Source organism: Coenobita brevimanus, chromosome 8, assembly GCF_032717465.1.
Source record: "Coenobita brevimanus isolate Jiangsu-jjx chromosome 8, ASM3271746v2, whole genome shotgun sequence".
Classification (NCBI taxonomy): domain Eukaryota; kingdom Metazoa; phylum Arthropoda; class Malacostraca; order Decapoda; family Coenobitidae; genus Coenobita; species Coenobita brevimanus.
Window position 1 is genome coordinate 29,411,631 of NC_136961.1, and position 15,000 is coordinate 29,426,630.

Sequence of the window (15,000 nt, forward strand, 5' to 3'; positions counted from 1 at the left end):
TTAACTCTCCTCCTCTTACTGACTCCCTTCAACCTCTGTCTCTTCGCCGCACTGTTGCATCTTTATCTCTTTTCTATAGCTACTTTAATGGTCACTGCTCCTCTGAACTGTCTGCTTGCATTCCTCCACCTCTACAACGGGCGCGTAGCACCTGTCTGGCAGCAAACTCTCATCCCTTTTCTGTTCAACTCTTTAACGCAAGAGTTAACCGTTACTCCCAGTCTTTCATTTATGGAACAGGTCAACTCTGGAACTGTCTCCCTCTGTCTGTATTTCCTGCTGCCTATGATCTCCAGTCTTTCAAACGCAGTGTGTCCAGGCATCTCAAAATGATCGGATCTTGAATTTGGCTCTCTGTTGTATTTTGTTTTTCTCTTGGAGGGAACTGTTACTGCGGGCTCATGACCTTTGGTTCCTTCTTCCTCGCATGAAAAAAAAAAAAAAAGTCAGATAATGTTCTGATGGGCGTCAGTAATGGCGTAGAAATGGGAGGCCTACGGACAGGTTCCCTCCCATTCAAGGCCTGTGCACCCTCAGGTGTCCCCAGGAAAATATTCTAGGCAAAAGTGTTTCATACATGGATAAATTTTGATAATGGATGAAGTTTATATAACATGGAGCAACACTGTGGCAACACTGTGGCTCGCAAAATATGCACCTTGATCTGTGTATCATTACCATAGACACTATATTGATGTTGGTGTACAGTTTCGTGTCAAATTTACAATTACTTCCACATATAGAGTTACAACAGCAGCACCTAATTTTTAATTATTGTATATTTTAATTATGTCAGTTAGAATATGATTACCACCTCGCGTTTATTGACAAATATTTTTATGCTGATTTGTTAATCTAAGAGTCTGGAATGTTGTAGAAACGAGGTTGTACTTTATAATTTTGCAACTTCATGAACGTTAATGTCATAAATGTTTTCTGTGTTTCTCAGTTTGTGTCTGTTAAAACTGTGTGTAACTCATTGTGTTAATTAATTTGTTGGTCTGTTTATCAGCTAAATTGTTTGGTTATGTGGTGTTGAAAGTTAGAGTGTTATCAAGAAAATCCCAGACTCCAAAATATTCTGGATGTCATAGCTATTGTATGAATTAAAGAGGGCGAGGGTTGGAGGGACAGTTAACAGTTGAGCACAGACATTTGGTGAGTGGCCAGTTAGTGAGCGTCAGTAACAGCCCAGTTACGATGTCAGTATACTTTAGGTGGTGGTGATGGGTGAAAGTGTGAATAGTGTATCCGGCAGGGGGGTAACAATAATACTTTCAGTGTGTTACGTCCCCATGCCACACTGTCACAGGCTGTATGGGAAGGACATTATCCAGTCTTCCTAGAGGCAGCCTTACGGTGTACAGTACACATGGTCAGCTCAGGCGTCGTGAATAAACACTGGCATCTAATGTTCAGTGTCCATATTTTCCTGTTAATTACACTTAATGCTTACCAACTCCACTATTTTCACAAGTATCGGAGATAATCTTCACTAACTTCACTGTGCTGACACTGCACTACACTCAAACTGAACCGAAACTGAAACTACTCTGGTGTCTTCCTCATCCTTAGATAAGCTTCCTATATTCTACTGTGTTCTACACTTTTCCACTGTTTTCGTGTATTCCTGAGAGAGCAATGGTTACAAAAGTTACCAACTCGGAGACATCCAAAACATGCCAGAGTTTTCTAACACTGCATAACACTCTAAATTATTTAGCATACACACTTAAATTAAATTACATAATTAAACAGTCAATAAATAAAACATTAGAGAGAAAAAGAGCGTAAAAATTAATGTACATTTACAAAATATCTGCGCCTTCAAACAGCAGGCTAACTGGCAACTCTGACATGCAATTGTAAAATACTAAAAACATTGAAAAACTTCCAGATTACCTAACTAACAAATCCCACTTCTCAGCACTACCCCCTCCCTAGTCTTTTGTCATCCCAACAAAACTACACAATGTATACTAATGTAATCCTTAATCAAACTAAACATTTAATTATACACACAATAATCCTTCAACTTATCAGGTCTTCTGTGCTGCTTCCAATTTACGTTCCTGCTCCTCCACACAGTCCACTCCTTCTGAAAGGTCTTGGTCCTCTTCCTGATTCACTTCTTTTCTTGGGAAAAGTGTCACCATCCTCTTGCACTTCAGCTCCTTGGTCATTCTCAACATCCTTGGCTGCAGAAGAGCACAGTTCCTCAGCGACGTCCCAATTGTACTGTCCTGGTCCATGGTACTGCCACAGATGATTCACGTGTACCACCATTTGGGTGAGACTTCCTGTCTCCTCTAATCCGGTATGTAAGATCTGATAGGCGGTCCAACACAGTGTAGGGCCCATCTCACAGGGTCTGCAGCTTTGGTGACTGCCCCTTCTTCTGCTGAGGATTGTAAAAAAAAAAAACATTGTCACCATCCTTGAAGTTCACCTCACTTCGCTTGGCATCATAAATGCACTTCATCACCTCTCCTGAAAACTTAAGGGTTCCTCGCACTTGATGATGTACCTCAGCCAGCCTTTCCTGAAGATGCTTCGCATAGCCAGACGTGTCTGTAGGCAGCTCTTCACCAGGTAGTCTTCCAACTAACAAGTCAACAGGTAAGCACAACTCGTGACCCAACATCAGTTTTGTAGGAGTGTAGTCGGTAGACTCATAAGATGCAGACTGATATGTCATTAGCAATGCAGGTAATTTCTGGTTCCATTCAGTTTGTCCATCTGCGCAGTACTTGGCCAGTTCTTGTCCCAGGGTCCAGTTGAACTTCTTCACCATCCCATCTGATTGTGGCCTTACTAGGGTTGTCCTGGTCTTCTTGATTCCCAATATCTTGCAGCACTCACGGAACACAGAAAACTCGAGGTTTCCACCCTGATCTGAATGTAGCTCTTGTGGCTTCCCAAAACGACAGACGAACAGGTCAACCAACACCTGAGCAACAGTTACAGCCTCTAGATCAGGGTTAGCATAGGCTTCTACAGTAGCCATCGTGTGAAGTAGTCCAAGGTGACATACACATATTGGTTTCCTTTTTCAGTGAGAGGCAGAGGTCCAGCAATGTCCACCGCAACTCCTTCCATCAGTGCATCCACTTGGTAGAGCTGAAGAGGGGCACAACCACGTTTCTTGGGTCCCTTCTTGGCACAGCATACATCACAGGCCCAACAACACTCTTCAACATCCTGACACATACTAGTCCAGTAGAACCTATGTCGTAGCTGGCTTAGAGTTCTCTTCACCCCCAGGTGGCCACTAGTGATCTGGTTATGAGTCTCATCCAAGATCCCAGACCTCATTTTCTTCGGAACCACCAGTGGCCAGTACTTTTTAAGGCCATTGGGTGTCTCCCACTGATGCTCCAGAAGTCCGTTGTTCAAGCGAAGAAGGTCTCACTGACTCCAGTAGCTCTTGGTCGCAGGGCTGAATTCAGAAACCTCTTCCCAAGATGGTCGCACTGTACTCTGCTGCAGCCACTCGAGCACTGGTTGTAAATCTGCATCCTCCATCTGCATCTTCTTCAGATCTTCTGCATCTGACGCTAGCCCTATCACAACAGTATGGTGGCATTTTTTGCCAAAGCTCCCATTCCTACTACACTGCTTGCTGTCTGTTCTTCCATCGTCTTGCACACTATTCATCAAGGTTCTCCTGCATTTCCTCTGTGGTGGGGCTTCTTGGGAGAAACTGACTGGTTGTTGCCTCTCGTCACCAGCCATCACTATTTTACCGTCATCCTTCTCACTTGGACACTTATAGCTGAAGTGACCCACCTCACCACATGTCCCACACCTGTTTGTTGCAATTGGGGATTTCCATGCACTGTTCCATTCTTTCTCCTTCTTCAATTCGTAACAATCCGCCATCTTGTCTCCCAGCTTTCCTCAGAACCAGCAACCTCCTCTGATCTTCTGTTCTCTCTTCCACTTGTTGCAATGCACTTTCTGATGTTCTGGCTTCTCACAGTACCAGCAACTTCCTCTGATCTTCCCCCATTCCCTCTACCACTTGTATCAGTCCTCTTTCTTTTGTCCTGGCTTTTGAAAGTAACAGCAACTTCCTTCAAATTTTTCCGCTTCACGTACCTGCGCCTTTCTTGCCTTGAATCCTGACTGGCCTGAAAAGTGGATATACTGGACCTGATGTAGGACTCAAATTCTAGAGCCCTGGCTAGTGCTTCTTGAATGCTTCTGGGTTGTGCCTGCTTCACTTGCACTTTCAACACTGCACTATCGAAAGCATTGATGAACTGGTCACTCAAAAGATTAACCAACAGATTAGGTGCTACTCTAGGGTACGCCTTATATGCCATACTCTCGAGGTCATGAGCAAGATGCTGTAGGAATTTGCCTTGAGCCCGCACACGGCTCCGGAATCTTTCTCTGCAAACCTCAGTCTGGTATGTGGTCCTGTATCTGTGCTTCAGTACTTCTACCAAGAACTGATAACTGTTCCTCTGTTCGATTGACATCTGGCCCAGAATTTCCATTGCGGCACCCTTAGAGGCTAGTAGCTAGATGCACTGACCTCTGCCTATCATCCCAACTATTCTGATCTCCAAGCAACTCTAGCTGCACTGAGAAGCTTCCCAAGATACTCTGCCATAAAATTCCTGAGGTTTCTTTTCAATTGGACCTCCATTATAGCCATGCACTTCACTGATTTTGGGCCTAAAAACTGGGGCATCAAAATTAAGTCCAGGACATAAATTTACATTCTAATTATTCAGCCCTGTAATGCTACCCTCAGATGTTTGGGATTCATCAAGATCCACCATATGCTGTCTATTTTTTTTTTTTTTTCATATGCTCCCTGTACGCTAACCTGAGGCTCAGTAGTGCAATATTTTTCTCTACAGCCTCAATTTTATCAGTAATTATCTTCACATGGTCCCCTACATGCTTCAGCTGGTTATCTACATGCTGTCTGCACTCCATCATTATTCCCTCACTAATCTTCAGCTGGTTGTCTACATGCTGTCTGCACTCCATCACATTATTGCTTGCCTCATACTTCTGCTGCTGTAGCTCAGCGTATACTTCCTCTTTCAGCTCTTATTGTTCTTCCTTTATTTCCCCCATGAAAGCATGTAGCTGTCCTTCCATCTTAGTTATAATTCCGTCTGTTGCTCCTGTAATACCTCTTGAAACTGTTCATATCGTTTTCTCTGTTCTTCGTTCTCTGCCTGCAATTCTTCTTTGAGTTCTTTATGTTCTTCATTCTGTGCTTGTAAATGTTCTGTGAGTTCTTTGTCCTTCATTTTGTGCCTGTAATTGTTCTTTGAGTTTTTACTGTCCTTCATTCTGTACCTGTAGTCCTCCATTCTGTGCTTGTAGTTGGACACTTTGTGCCTGTAGTCCTTCAATTGACACTTTATGCTTGCAATAGCTTCATGACTGCAGTCAGTGGCACCTCGTCCTCCTGCCCAGGTCGGGATCTTGTCTGCACACTCCCTTGCTCCATGTCAAAGATTTGATTCATTGCAGCACTTAACCCTGGATAGGTATCGTGTGGAATAAAAGCAACCAACATGATGCACAAAACTAGTTTTTTCGGGTTTATGTACCAGCGCGGAGGGATAAGTGAGTTCTCAGTCTGCTGTCCAGCATTTCTTTGTGTGCGTCAAGTGAGGTAGGATGTTTGCCACTCGCTCTTGTACTTACCTACGCCTGGCAGCACCTGACAGCACCTGTAGTTGCTAATTTGGAGGATCAGTACCTATAAGGTAAGTTTTTTTTTTTTTGTTACACCTGTCCACATATAGTGGAATATATCACAGTGTTTTGCAAGGATTTGATTGATACTTATAGGCATCATAACCATTGCCCAGTGTTGCCACATGTCGGCAGTGACCTGCATTTTTCTAATATTGCATTTTCGTGATTTCAGGTGTATACCTGTCGCCGACAATGTCGGGCAGGAATATCAGCCCAGGTGAGACCTACAACATTCTGTTTGAGAACGATGATGATGTCAGTGATATTGCCCCTGATGATGCCAACATGGACGAACTTGACAACAGTGACTGGGAGGAGGAGAGTGAGGGAGCAACGTTGCACCATAGCACCCCCTCCATGATTGCGACACCACCTGCCCCACTGTTTCAGCCACTAACACTGCCCGCCACATCCGCCCATCACACAATGCAACCATCCACAGATAGGCGGCAGAGGATAAGGGAAAGACTGAGCCAAATTTCTCACTCAAACGTATATAGTGAAGATACTGATGATGGTGCAGTAGACGACCCCTCAGCCAGCCCTATCATAACACCTGTTGCTGTCCATGAGCGACAGCCCAGAATGAGAACCAGCCCCATCCCCCCTGAATGTCACCCCACCTGCAGCCACCCTGTCTCCCATGCCACCGCCACATCCTGAAGGAGGCTCTGCTGAGTCAGACTACGCAAGTCAGTCAGTCACCACAAGGGAGCCCAGGAAGAGGGGGAGACCAAGGAAAGAAACACCTGCCACCACAGCAGCTTTCTCCACCCCACCAGGTTTTCAACCAACAGAGTCTGCTGGGAGTTCAGATACCAGTGACACCAACCTGAGTCCAGTCGAGCTAAGGAGTCGCAAGAGGAGGAGACGGCCCCTTCGACCTGCAGAAGGAGAGAGCATTCTTGAGTACAACACTGGCATTGTAAAGGCCAAGGATGGTGAACTGTGGCATAGTAACCCCATCAACAGCTTACCAGGTCTGAAGAGAACTAAAAGGATCGAACCTGGAGGTCTCATGTTGATTGCTCATGGTGCCAAAAGACCTGAGGAGGTCTTCCTACTATTCTTTTCAGTCGTTGTGTTGGCTACAATTTGTGCTTACACGAACATGAAGATTGTTGTGATACGAAGATTGTTGTGCTACAGAGGGCATTCAGGAACAAGGAGCACAACACCACCATTGACTTGGGCATAATGGAGCTGAAGGCACTGCTGGGCATCCTGATCATGGCAGGATTCAAGAAGGACAACCACATGACGACAGAGAAGATGTGGTCACATGTCCATGGCTGACCTCTGTACCACAGCACAGTGATGGAGCATCGTTTCGCCTTTCTGATGAGGGCCATCAGATTTGATGACTCCGCCTCCCGTGCGGAGAGGCTGAAGAATGATCGTCTCGCCCCGATCAGGATGATCTGGGAGGCGATTGTGACAGTCTGCAGGAAAAACTACGCACCTGGGCCACACCTCATCGTTGACGAGCAGCTCCTAGCCTTCAGAGGGAACTGCCCATTCCGCATGTACATGCCTGGTAAGCCTGCCAAGTAAGTATTGACCATTCTTAGTTTTTATGCCACTTGATATACTTACCTGCCTATACCATTGGTTTATGATGATGTACTTACCTGTTGTAACCATCAGTCTATAATTTACTTACCTGCTATTAATTACTTGCTCTGTAATTTACTTACCTGTTTTACTTACCTGCTTAATAATTTACTTTCCTGTTATTACTTACCTTATATTACCTGTTGCAACCATAAGTCTATAATCTACTTACCTGTTGGTACTTACCTACTCTATAATTTACTTGCCTGTTACTACTTTCCTGCTCTATAATTTACTTACCTGTTATTACTTACCTTTTATTACCTGTTGTAACCATCAGTCTATAATTTACTTACCTGTTACTTACCTTTTATTACCTGTTGTAACCATCAGTCTATAATTTACTTACCTGTTATTACTTTCCTGCTCTATAATTTACTCGTTACTACTTACCTGCTCCATTATTTACTTACCTGTTATTACTTTCCTGCTCTATAATTTACTTACCTGTTATTACTTACCTTTTATTACCTGTTGTAACCTTCAGTCTATAATTTATTTACTTACCTTTTTTTTTTTTTTTTTTTTTTTTTATGTGTCCGACTCTGGGCATAGGCTTCACAGCCTGCTATCTAGGCCCAGCAGTCCTCCTACATACCATACACTTCTACATGTCACCACTTCGGCGCTAACACCCACCGTCCATATTGAATACATGTTAGGGCTGTCTCATACAGGACTGGTGTATTGGTATTAGCGGGGGTATTTTTATGACATGTCGGCTGGTCTTCTGGCAGATCAGTAAAGCCTGATTTAATGAAATTCAAATCCTTAAACTGTTCCCTGCCCCAGCCGGGATTTGAACCTGGGTCCGTTAGGACCGCACGCCACCTCTCTATCGGTTGAGCCACCGCCTCCCCCTGCTCTATGATTTATTTACCTGTTATTACTTTCCTGCTCTATAATTAATTACCAGTTATTATGTACTTGTTCTATGATTTACTTACCTTTTATTATCTACTTGTTGTATAATTTACTTTCCTGTTATTACTTTCCTGCTCTATAATTTATTTACCTGTTATTACTTACCTTATATTACCTGTTGTAAACATCAGTCTACAATTTACTTACCTGTTATTACTTATCTGTTCTTGCTGGTGGTTACAGTTGAACTAACCTGTTAATTGTTACTTACCTGTTGATCAGTATTAATTTTGTTCCATCTCTTTCAGGTACGGCATGAAGATCTGGATGGTGTGTGATGCAGACACCCACTACATGTGCAATGCCATCCCATAGCTGGGCAAGGGGACCTTTCCACTGGAGAAGTCGAAGACGCTGGGGGAGCAAGTCACAATGCAGCTGACCAGCCCGTACACACGTTGACGGAGAACCATAACTACCGACAACTGGTTTTCGCCACTTCCATTGGCCATGTCACTTAGAGCTGCTGGTCTGGACTTTGTGGGGACGATAAAGAAGAGGCCATACCTGCCCAACGAGGTGCTCAATCACAAGATGGAGGTGGGGTAGTCAGTGGCACTGTACTACCACGACAAGAAGGCGACCCTACTCTGCCACTGTGCCAGCAAGACCAAGAAAGTCCTCCTCCTCAGGACACTCCATCATCAACCAAGAGGAGTAGACTGTAGCACCAGTCGAAAAGGGCAGTACTCCCAAGGGGGATGGAAAGCTGATGACAGGGAGTGCTGGAGCTCCCGCTTCATCAGCCCTCGGGACTAGGTCCCGACCATCCCCCTTTGCAGAACTTTTTCAGTGTCTCAGTAACACAGAGAGTAGGCCAGCATGCTCTTCAGGACAAGTTTCTCTAACTATTAGCACAAAACTACATGCACAGTACACACTACACTTCCATTTCCAAAATTCAACAAAGTAATCATGACGTCGAAATACGTAGCCTCGGAGTCCCCAGGGGGGGGAACCATAAATGCTCCCACCTTCCGCTCCTCTCGCAGTGATGACTTGAGCTGCCTGGAACCACTGTCTGACTTACTTCTTCGTTTCTGCAACATTCGTGGCCTTTCCTCCAATTTTCGCTCTGTTGAGCACCACCTTTCCTCCTCTAAACCTCACCTAAATTTCCTAACTGAGACAGCTGTCTGAGGCAACTGACAGCATCCCCTTTTCTGTATCCTCCTACTTTCTCTTTACTGATTTCAAAGCCAAAGGTGTCTGTTGTATATGTATACGTAATGACTTAGCTTGCTCTCTTGTTCCTGAACTCGATTCCTCTGAATTCTCTACACTCTGGCTTCGGCTTTCCTATCAGTCTCTGACCAAATATATCTGCGTTGTTTATTTATCTCCTACTTCTACTGACTATAAAAATTCTATGACTATCTTACTTCTACGATGGAACACATTCTATCCATTTCTCCTTTCTCTGAAATATCCATTCTAGATTTCAATGTTCATCACCACCTCTGGCTCTCCTCTCATTTCACTGATCCACCTGGTGAACAAGCCTACACCTTTTCTATCCTTAATGACTTAGAGCAGCTTGTACAGCACCCTACCCGTATCCCTGACTGTCTTGGAGGGAGCTCCAACATATTTGACCTCTTCCTTACAACTAATCCTTCTGCTTACACTGTTAATCTTTTCTCTCCATTGGGCTGCTCCGATCACAACCTTATCAACTTAACCTGTCCTATCGCTCCAGTACAGCCTGTGGACCCTCCAAAGAAACGTCGTCTGTGGCACATCAGAGCTGCGGATTGAGAGGCCCTGAGGCAGTACTTCTTTTATTTTTCCTGGAATGATTAATTGCTTCCATGGCCGGGAAGCATCTGAGTGTGCCTTGTTCATTACAGACATTATTCTCTCGGGGATGGAAGCATACATTCCTTTCTCGTATCCTTTGACTAATGCAAGAAAGCCTTGGTTTAATCACGCTTGTTCTAATGCTGCTCGGAACAAGGAGAGGGCCGATAAAAGGTCTGTTCTTCTCTCTGTTAAAAATAATTTCATCCGTACTAAAATGCTTTCAACTCTCCAACTCGAATTCTTCCTGCTCCGTCTGGTACCTTGCCAAAAACCTTTCTAACAACTTTACCTCATCATCTTTCCCTCCTCTTTTCTACTCTGATGGGTCTGTAGCTATTTTTTCTACTGATAAAGCAGATCCCTTTGCTCAGACCTTCTCCTCCAATTCCACCTTAGATGATTCTGGTGCTGTTCCTCCATCACTTCCCCCCTCTGACTTCCTCATGGCTGACATTAAAATTTCTTCAACTGATGTATTTTCTCCCATCACAGGCCTCAATACTAATAAGGCATATGGGCCTGATGGAGTCTTTCCTTTTATTCTCAAGAACTGTGCTTCTGTGCTTACACCCTGCCTAGGCAAACTCTTTCGCCTTTGTCTATCAACTTGCATCTTTCCTTCTTGCTGGAAGTTTGCTCTCATTCAGCCAGTCCCAAAGAAGGGTGACCATTCCCAACCCTCTAACTATCGTCCAATTGCTTTAACATCCTGTATCTCAAAAGTTTTTGAGTCAATTCTTAACATAAAAATTTTAAAGCATCTTTCCTGTCACAACGTTCTTTCTGATCGTCAGTATGGGTTCCATCAGGGACGCTCCACTGGCGATCTTCTCCCCTACCTTTCAGACTCACGGTCATCCTCCTTTCGGGACTTTGGCGGAAGCTTTGCCATTGAACTTGACATCTCAAAGGCTTTTGATCGAGTCTGGCATAAATCTTTAATTTTCAAACTGCCCTCTTACGGTTTCTATCCTTCTATCTATGCCTTCATCTCTAGCTTCCTTCCTTGTCATTCTATAGCCGCTGTTGTAGACGGCCATCGTTCTTCTCCTAGATCTATCAACAGTGGTGTTCCTCAGGGCTCTGTCCTATCACCAACTCTCTCCCTTTTATTCATCAATGACCAACTAAGCTGTACATCTAACCCTACCCACGCATACACTGATGACTTCACCCTTCACCTTTCCATTTGGTTCCCACAACGCCCATCTCAGCAGTTACTTCAACAAACAAGGGATGAGGCTATGGTACACCTAATGTCTGACTTGGCTCGTATCTCTGACAGGGGTAAAAATAATCTGGTTGTTTTTAATGAATCAAAGATTCAGTTCTTACACCTATCAACCCAAGATAATCTTCCCCAGGTATACCCACTAATGTTTAATAATATTCAGCTTAATCTTGCATCATCCTTGAACATGCTTGAGGTTTCTTTTACTCGGGACTTATCTTAGAAAGATCATATTACATCTCTTGTGAAATCGGCTTCCAAGAGATTAGGTGTGCTAAGCCGACTCCATTCCTTCTTTACCCCTGCACAATTGTTGACTCTATACAGGGGTTTTATCCACCCCTGTGTGGAGTACAACTCTCATGTGTGGGGAGGCTTCCCACATACAGCTCTTCTCAATAGGTTGGAGTCAAAGGCTTTTCATCTCATTAACTCTCCTCCTCTTACTGACTACTCCAACCTCTGTCTGTTCACCGCACTGTTGCATCTTTATTTGTTTTCTGTCACTACTACAATGGTCACTGCTCCTTTGAACTGTCTGCATGCATTCCTCCACCATTACAATGGATGCCTAGCACCTGTCTAGCAGCAAACTCTCATCCCTTTTCTGTCCAACTCTCTAATGCATGAGTTAACTATTACTCCCAGTCCTTCATTTATGCAACAAACCAACTCTCGAACTGTCTCCCTTTGTCTGTATTTCCTGCATCCTATGATCTCCAATCTTTCAAACGCAGTGTGTCCAGGCATCTCAAAGTGATTGGATCTTGAATTTGGCTCTCTCTTGTATTTTGTTTTTCTCTTGGAAGGAACAATAAGTGCAGGCTCACGGCCTTTGGTTCCTTCTTCTTTGCATAAAAAAGATGTAATAGAGACCAAGAAGATGGGTGCGTAGATATTTTACAATGCCACCAAGGGAGGAGTTGACACCTTTGATCGAGTGATGGTACCAGCTGCAACATTCTTCTATGGAATCATCAACTTGGTGGTCACAAATGCACACATCTTGCATTCCCACTTGTCATCTACAGACTAGATGGCCAGGTTGGACTTCGGCCTTCACTTAGCAGAGGAACTGTGTCACCCATGGTGGTTACATCGGCTACAGGTGCACCACACACACTCTCCAGGGAATTAAGGACCTTTATTGGCATGACGTTTGCAGTGAACACTGACCCCCCCCCCCCTCTCCGATGTACCACCCCAAGCTGAAAGGAAGAGGCTGAGGTGCTTCATGTGTCCAAGAAGCAATAATTCCAGGGCAAAGATGGTGTGAGGTGCCTGCAAGTGTCCAATCTGCAGCCACCACAAGTGAGATGTCGGCCTCAGGTCCCACACATGAAGGTAAGAATCCATCTTACTTTCTTCCTGAACAAAATTGGGTAATATTTGTACAAAAGTTCATGTTCATCTGGAGGTATCTAAGTATCCCAAGAATATTTGGAATTTTGACCTCAAATAGGTATCGTTCGGCAAACAGGCACCTTCACATAAATAGTTTATGGTGGCATTCATCGCATCCCAAACTCATTACTTTTATATGTACTGTGTTGCTAGATCATGTGGGCAATTGCATGCAAATTTTGGTGAAGAGCCATGAATGTTTAGATACCATAACAAATCAATTTCCAAACAAAACTCAGCCCTCTCAAAAGTTGACCCCATATACTGATTTTTTTTGTGGCATCTGTTGCATTCAGAAGTCAATATTTGTGTATTAGGGAAGTTCCTGGATTTTATGAGTACATTCATACATAATTTCATGCAGATCCCTCCATATTTACGTCCCCCCAAAAATTATTGATTTTGGAGGCTTTTTTTTTAGGCCAAAATAATTTACCCTTTTTTATTTTCTTCACAGATCCTGTCCTGGGACACCAAAAAATCGGAGGACGACGTCCGACGAGGGCCACACCTTCCATCTTCAATCCTTCTAATTCCCATCCACATCAGCCACACCAAAGTATTTTTTTACATTTTTTTTTTTTAGTAACCAGCTTCATTGTTAGAGTTATTTTCATAAAGATTATCAAATAAAATATTTAATGCCAATCAATTTTTATTTCCCTTTCACATAAGATAGTGGAATGATTGAAGTTATTTTTGCATGCAAGAAATTGGCAATTGCCCAATAACTTTTTTCGGCAAATATTTGTAATCATGGTTGCAGTTTTGGTATTGTTGTACCTGATGTGTGACACAATTCGAACGATACCAATCCAGAGTTCCCACTCCTGACACCAGTGTTACGTACCCGCCCCACACTGTCACAGGCTCCAACAGCAGTAGTTCAGCATAGGAAGGACGTTGCCTAGTGAGATGTTCTTCCAAGAGGCAGCCTTACAGTTTACAGTACACAAGATCAGCTCAGGCATCTTGAATAAACACTGGGTTCTAAAAATCGTTGTCTTTATTTTCCAAATGATTACACTTAATGCTTATTAACGTCATTTCACTGTTTTCAAAAGTACCGGAGATAATCTTCACTAACTGCGCTGCACTAATACTGCACTACGCTCAAAATTAACTGAAACTGACTGAAACTGCTCTAGTCTCTTCCCCATCCTCATATAAGCTTCCTGTATTCTACAGTGTTCTACACTTTTCCACACCTCGTGTATTCCCGAGAGAGCAACGGTTACAACAGTTACCAATTTGGAGACATCCAACACATGCAAGAGTTTTCTTATACTGCATAACATTCTAAATTATTTAGCATACAAACTCAAATTATATAATTTAACAAACAATCACATAAACAAACCATTATAGAGAAAAAGAGCATAAAAATTAATGTACAACTTACAAAATAATTGCACTCACTAACAACAGGCTAACTGGCAAGTCTGAGATGCATCAGTAAAATACCAGATACTCTGAGAAACTTCCAGACCACCTAATTAGCAAATCCCGCTTCTCAACAAGTGGTTGTGAGTTGTGATGGATATTTTTAGTCAATATGGGGAAGAAGTATTCAGCATTTCCTTATTGGGATATGACCGGCAGTTGAAACTGAGCTACCTGCATGAAGTGCCAACAGACCAAGCTAGTTTTCTGCTGATACTACTTCCATGCATCTTTCTGATAAGAAGGAAAATGTGTGGTTAGATGGTGGCAGTGAATCAGAGTCTGAGGGAGATGATGACAACATAGCTAATGAAGACAGTGCTGTATTAACATGTGAAACACCAGCAGAACAAAGAGCTACATGTAAGATAATTCATAAGCCTCCTGGATCCTCTAACAGCAGTGCTGGACGAGCTGATGAGCCAGAACAACCAAAACTTGCAAAAGGTTCCAGCACACATTTTGGCAAAAAGAGATGGGCTTCCTCAGCCAGATGTTATGAACTGTACCCATGGCTTAAATATCCAGTTGTAGGTTGTTCCCTGTTCCTGGCCAAACCATGTCAGGAAATATCTTCACACCGTCAAGTTATATAGACAGTGGAAAAATGCAATTGGAAAAGACTGGATTTTCATAGCATAAGAGAAGTGCTTATCACGAAGCCACATTTTGTGAATCGAGAAACTTTAAATCCCAGTTAGAATCAGTAACAAACATCAGTACCGCATTAGTTTTGGCTCATGAAAAACAGATAAAAGTAAACAGACATTATGTTAAACAAATGGAAAAGTACTATGCCTAACAGCAAGACAAAATTGGACAGAGAGGCCACAGGAAGGACATTGGAT